Source organism: Macrobrachium nipponense, chromosome 40 (assembly GCF_015104395.2).
Source record: "Macrobrachium nipponense isolate FS-2020 chromosome 40, ASM1510439v2, whole genome shotgun sequence".
Classification (NCBI taxonomy): domain Eukaryota; kingdom Metazoa; phylum Arthropoda; class Malacostraca; order Decapoda; family Palaemonidae; genus Macrobrachium; species Macrobrachium nipponense.
Window position 1 is genome coordinate 20,037,058 of NC_061101.1, and position 7,519 is coordinate 20,044,576.

Consider the following 7,519-nt stretch of genomic DNA (forward strand, 5'->3'; position numbering starts at 1 on the left):
TCACTGAAACTGCTGTTGGCATAAGAATGAATGAAAAAAAACCCTCTAGTTAATCCCTACTTGAAGACTGAAAAAAGTACTGGAAACATTTGAAGATCAGCCACAATATATTGAAACCAAATGCACATTTGGCTTTAACAGTTTATTGACTTATCCTCAAAGGCCTCAGTACTTTCTCCAGTCTTCAAGTAGAGAAAAAGACTGTGCAGGGAAATTACACATTCTGTGTATACATTAGCATATCTACTTAACAGACACTTATGGTGTCTGGCTTTCTTATTAATGATTGTCTGTTAATTAACAAAGACCCTATGTTATAACCTGCTCTTGATTAATTCATTTATATCTTGCAGTAACAGCAATTTCACATAGTTCCTAACCTAAACTATAGTGTGTCAAAACTTTTTAACATCACTAGGAAAGGGTGAATAAGTCAAATCCGTGTTGACAAATGTCACATTGTGATTAATTAGAGCTGTTTATAGTAGTAATAATTAATCATTATCTTGGGTTGTAATAGTATTGACAAAAAAATTGAATGATGAGGGAAGTTGATTTAATCTAGCGTTGTAAAAAGATATAACAGAGAAGTCTTTTCTTGTTTGTGGTTCAACACTGTTGAGGTGTTTTATGTAAAAAGTGTCCCTAATAGATAGATGATATAACTGTAGTAAAGTAATGTCATTTTTCAAGTTTTGATCCTTCAGTATTCATGCTCTTTACATTTATTTCCTGGATTTTTATTGCAATACTGTATGATTAATTTTAAATGATATGCAGTATATTTATTATGAAAGATAAGAGTTACACTACCAGGTACATTTGATGTAACATTTTATTAAGATATTTTTTTAATGTAGATGTTCTTTTTATTTCAGTGTTTGCTCCATTGCTTCAGTTGAGTCCACCGCCATCTGACCGTGATTATATGTTTAATTTAGATGAAACTGAAGGTGTTTGTGACTTTTTTGATGTTCCCATTTTAAGTGAACTAGGTGCTGATTTATAGTAGTGATTGATACACATAACACGATGAACTGTGACGCTAATCTGACGAAAACAACCAGATATGATTCTCTCTCTCTCTCTCTCTCTCTCTCTCTCTCTCTCTCTCTCTCTCTCTCTCTCTCTCTCTCTCTCTCTCTCTCTCTCTCTCTCTCAGTGATGAGAAGAGGCAAAATACATAGCACCACACACTGGAGGGTAATCAAGTGTCAATCAACTTGTGGATTTCAGTGCCAGAAATTGTTTGTATGTAATTATGGGAGGAATTTTTTAATACTTCTGTGGGTTACCGTGAAACTCAGTGTGACAAGATCAGCATTTGTTTTCATGGTGCATGGTTTTGTAATGTATGCCAAAAATAACCAGCAAAAAGATGGAACATGAAACTAAATCTTTATGGAGGTCTCTCATTTATTGTTTTGGGGATTTTCATTTGTCTCATTGACATAACAGGAAAATCTTTACTTGTTTGTGGTTGAACATTGTTAAGGTGTTTTATATAAAAAGTGTCTGTAGTAGATAGATGATATAACTGTCTGTAGTAAAGTAATGATTGAAATTAATGGTCATACCATTAAGAAAATATGTATGCACTTTCTCCTAATTTTTCTGAAAAAGCAATCTCACTGTGAAACCCAGGACCATACTCTATTTTCTAGCATCAAAAATTATTTTTCTTTCTGAAATGTATGAGAATGAAGTGTTTAAACAAAATTATAGTTGATAGTACAAGGATGGTTAAGTGAAAAATCAAGCAATAAAGGGTGATTATTTTACCAAAGTAAACATCAGCTATAACAAACTCAATAGTGGGAGCAAAAATTTATAAGCACAAGACACATGAGCCACACATGCTGCATATACACCTGGACTTTGGACCAAGTTGTTTAAAATGTACATTTAAGTGTACACAACCACTGCATGTGGTTTTATAAGTTTGATACAGAAATTATATATAGTACAGAGTGAAAAAGTACTGTATACTAGTATATATAAAGATAATGAAAGAAAACACACATAAATTTTGCTGTTAGCAATTTATGATTGCTACGTCCATTTATCATAGGTGAAATTTAAGTAAACATAATGAATGATAGTACAAGAACAGTGTATATATATGTTCCACCCTTGTACATTTGTATTGTCTTTGATATTATGTACCTATATTTTATTCACTGTCTATAATATCTGTAAAAATCAAAAAGCCATACGCAGTGCATGTATTAGTGAAGGTTGTTACACCAGGATTGCCCCGGGTTACAGAGGGTGCTCCGAGGTTACGTCATTTCAGTTTTATGGTGCACTGTAAGCAACAGAAAAATATTTGTACATTTTTGGAGGAAATTCCACAAGATCATGGATAAACACCTCACTAGAAGCAAAGTAAATCAATTGGGACATTCAAAGGATTAAAGGTAAGACTTTCATCACTTTAGTTCTCATTTTTAGTAGTTTTTGAATGCAGTGTTCTGGCTTACATCATGCTTCAGGAACAGAACAACTGACGTAACCCAGGGACTGACAACATGTCTCTGTTCTGTTACCTTTATACATAAAAGAAGAATTGATTATATCTGTATTGTGTAGACTTTAATCTTTACCACACAATTACATACAAAACAGGCTTATTAGATGTTAGAATCAAAGAAATTAAAGTTTTAAATTAAAAAGTTTAAAATTCTAAAACAATAAACCTGTTTTAACGGCCAAATGCATTGAACAATTAAATGCATGCAGCGAACCAACCAAAACAAAGCCATTAGTGTGTGGTAGTGTGACTTTGTTAGGCAAAATTGGGGTCTGTCTTTGATGCTGGGAAATAGAGTTATTAGTCTTATCCATGATGTCATATCAGCTCCTTGGCCTTTTCAGTTGCATTAATGGTGCCATTCTTGCTTTAAAGGCTGTTGCCTTTGGGATTTTTTGTGGATCTTTCCTAGATAGTGACCCCTATATCGGATTTTAGTGCTTGGCTTCAAGCTTAAATTTCATATTCCGTTTCATTTAATGTGGTATGTATCCACCTTTGTGGTGTGTTCAGTACAAGCCTGTTGCGATTTACCATAAAAACAAAGACTAAATATCATAAAGGTGCGCCTCAAGAAATATTAGTCCTAGATAATCACTCCCGGAAACTGTTGGGGTTTACTATCTAGGAAAGATCCTTTTATTTTTCATTACAGACAGCATATTACCCTTAGTGGATGTCATTTTTAGTGACTTTTATTTGAGGCTATTTTGATCTCTGTTTATGTGCTGCCTTTTTTCCCCATTGTTTTTGTTCTCTCTAGGTAATTTTTAGTGTTCTTGTGCATTAATCTTATCTAAAATTATTAATGTGGTGAAAGCAAATGTTTAATTTTTTAATGCATAGCATTAATATATCTTGGAATGTGTTCTATACTTTTTAATTTGACTAAATCAAAATAATTTGAAGCAAACTGAAATCCATGATTGTTCAGTTTCCCTCATTGTTTTCACACTTTTTCATACAGTTATGAAGTAATTTCTTAAGTATATTTTCCATATTTACCCTTTGAAGTATATAATAACTTCCAATCCCATACCTCAGTGTTCCAAAGATCTCTTCTGTAAGTATCTTCTGTTTTTATTGTATGTAAATTGTTTTCTGAAGCATCACAGCAATGCAAGTTAGTTCAACTCTTCATGTGTAGTTCCATCTGTTTACATGTTGCAGTTGTGATCTCATCATTTTGTTATGTTTAGAACGGTGAGGTATTAATGTGATTGATTGAATGATAAAGGCCATACATTAGTACAAAATGCCTTTTTCCCCCCCTCTCCTTTAGCCCTTCAAGGTTTTTAAACTCATTTCCGATAGATGAAGTAAAATTCACTTTAATTCTGTTGTAACATCATTATTTGGTTTATGATTGTAGCTGGAACAAAAGTAAGTACTGTATAGGTTGCTCTTTACAGTAATAATGAAATGCATTGATATTCTTTTGGAATATTAATGTCACTAATTGGGCTATGAATACTTTAATTTCTCACATTTCTATGCATCACTAGTGTGTTTTGGAAATATATTCATGGCAGTTATCAGGTACAGTTTTGATTTTATCATTCTTGACTTTTGTTAAGATAGAGTGGTCAATGTGAAAATGACCAAGGGGTAAGAAGAAACTGTTAAGAGATGTGAATTATTGGCCATCAGTGAAAACACATGCGTTCTTCAGGATTCTCTCTCTCTCTCTCTCTCTCTCTCTCTCTCTCTCTCTCTCTCTCTCTCATCTCTCTCCTCTCTCTCTCGTCTCTCTCTCCTCTCCTCTCTCTCTCTCTCTCTCTCTCTCTCTCTCTCTCTCTCTCTCTCTTTCATTCATGTGATGTTACATATATTGTGTTTTGGTTTACAGATGTTTATATCAATATTATGGCATGTTTTGTTAGCTTACAGTTAGTATCGTTCTGTGATTTGTGATGATTTTGAGGTACAGTCACAAAAGAGCATTTCAGGTTTCTTTGTGATTAACTTTTTGCTGACATGGGATTGTTGTCCTTCTTGTGGATTGTGTTCGACTTGTCACTAACCAAGTATTCAGTGATTCCTGAGTGTTTATTTCAGTGGAGTAGTGATCATACATAAAAGCATAGTGTTTATGACATCATCATGGTGTAATTAATTTATTGAATATGTTTTACCAGATGAATTCGTACGAGAATCTCCTAATGATTTACTTTGTCTAGTACATTGCATATCTAATATTAGATATAGCAACTTGGAAGCAATCTATTTCCTGTATCAAATCCACTTGGTGATGCAAACTCTAGTCATTTTCAGTTAACATCTTTCAATTGGAATTATATGTATCTTAAATTAAGCCAGTTAATGATGTTTACTGGTACAGCAATCATTGAACTGATGTGTTACTCTCAACATGATATGTGAAGAACCTTAGACAGCAAAGTTTATTGGTAATGATACAGCAAGAATCTGACAGAAACATGTAGCTGAAGATGCTGCTAAGTTTGTCATGAAGTGATGGTTGAGTGTATACAGTATTTAAAAAGTATCAGTATTGGTTAGAGAAATTAAATGTTCCTGTCAAGTCAAAGCCAGAGGTAAAAGACACGAGGCCTGCTTGGTACATGAAAGAGGAATCATTTTATTGTGTGTACTGCATACCACTGAGCAGGCAAAGGTTTCTTTTGTTTGTAAGTAGAAAGCAAGTGAGCTGAGTGATTGACTATTGAGATTGCACTATTCACACATTACTTGCAGGGAAGCATGGCTTGATATTTTCTGTAGGATTAGGTGCAAAACAGTTGAGTTTAGAAAGTATTGGGTAAGAGGAGTAAACTTTCATGTGCTCTTAGTAATAGGTCCACAAAGCTGCCTTTGAGAATGGAAAAGAACAGCCAAAATGTATTTTCTCTGTTAAATGTTAAGCACTTTCAGATGGTGGAAATGATACATTGTAATTTAATTTTTTAATGCTGATTGTTATCTGTTGAAGATATGGTGCTGCTTTCAACAGTTTATGATTAATTGTAAGAAAGGCTTGAAAGCTTGATATGGTAAATGAAAAATTTTTTCAGTTGTAATAAAGCATCCCTTTTGCAATATTCAACCACCCATCTTATACATTTATTAATAGATAATTTTCATCTTGAGATAGCTATCATTATTTTTAATCTTAGATATTTCATAGTTACCCTTTTTTTGTGTAGCTCTCTTTTTATACAGTTCACTTTAATTCCCCATCTCTTTACAAGGCTTTTTGCAATAGATTTTTCAGTTAAATTACATTTCTTCTGGTAAATTAATATCATAAAGTGTTGTAATTTGTAGTAAGTCATATTTTAAAGGTTAATATGAAGGCTAGTAATATATATACAGTATATTTTTTCTTCAAATTGAGTATAATAGGTTCATGAATACATAACGTAACTTTAATTTATTTCAGATGTCATATCGTACAAAGATGTATAAGCAGCCTACCTATGTTAGGTGACCAGTAGAATATCACTACATTAATTTATTACTATATATATTGCCTGGTATGTAACCCAGGCACTGCATACCTGAGACTTTCACAGTACAAATTTAGGCCATTGTATTGTTAACTAGAACAGTGCAGCTAGAGAAATCCAGGTTTATCATTTGATTATTCAGTTTGTGAATGAGTATTTCTTCTACTCAAATGCCTTGAGTTATTTGAAAGTAGTACTAAATGATAAGAGTAACTTATGAAATTGCTCTTACAGTGCAGTATTGTATGATATTCCAGTGGGGCCAGTGGTCTGATTTAGGCTACATGATAATGATCATAACTGTTTGAAAGGAATTGTTTAAGGAATAGGATAGTTAAAATTGTATATTTTGAGAAGTAGGGTCAGTATACTGTACACAGAGTAAATGTATGTTTATTTGTTTGCGTTAGGATTTTGTAACCTTTTGATGTAAGAAGGTATCACGTTATTTTTTGAAAAATGCTAGTACTAGTAATGGATTTCTCATTTAGTGTTACTGAATTACAGTGGTCTTTAATATCATGAAAGTGGCAATATCTATGCAGTTTTTCCACCATGAGTATCAAATGTTATAGCTTGGATTTTGCACGTTAACAATGCTAAGACACCACATCATCCTAATTTAAGAAGTATACTACTGCACTGGTTTAATAATCTCCACTTTTCTTTCATCTTTCTGTACTAGAGAAAAAAATAGTTAATCTTTATATGATGCTAGTATAGAGGGAATTATGAAGTTGTTGATGGTTTAAAATCATTTAGCTCTGGTTTATATTTTGCTTATCATAAATGTTTTTATCTTTTTTTTTTCCATAAGTCACATTTTGTAGGAGACTTAGGATATATGGTATTAGTTCTTTCCAAACCAGAACTCTTGATTATGTTTGATGTACATGGTAATGTTTCATATTTATTTATTTATTAAACAAGAATCCTTATCATAGACTGGTTTACTATTGACAAAATAGCTTGAAAGGTTTTCCAAGCAGTCCAAGAAGATTGCTGTTGTGGGAAGTTCGATCTTGTTAAAAACTACCAAGTAAATACAATGTTGCTTGCAGTGTGTTAGAAAGATTTGATCTGAAGTTTCTCAGCATAATTTTCTTCCTGGAATTTTTCTGAACTGAGCCCTTATCCTCTAAACATGCTTTTTAGTTTGAATTATATAGGAGGTATTGACACGGTCAAATGGTTTGTACAACCTGGTTCGCTAACACTTGTTTTAAGTGAAATTGGACTGTGTGAACTGGGTATTTGGTTAGCCAATGCCATTGACAAATGGTTTGAAGGAAGTCCAGATCAGCCTGACTTTTGTGTGAATGATCGGCAAATATCAAACCCCATTAGTTATTTGGAAAGTGTCTATGTTTACCATCTCAAGTATGAATATTAAGAAAAATAAAGAAAAGAAGAATGAGACGGAAGCTTTTATGGAATTTATCTTAAAATATAAGAACATAAAGTTTTAAGTTAAATCTAAAGAATATGGCAGTAAGATATTTAGAAGCAAAGGGTTATC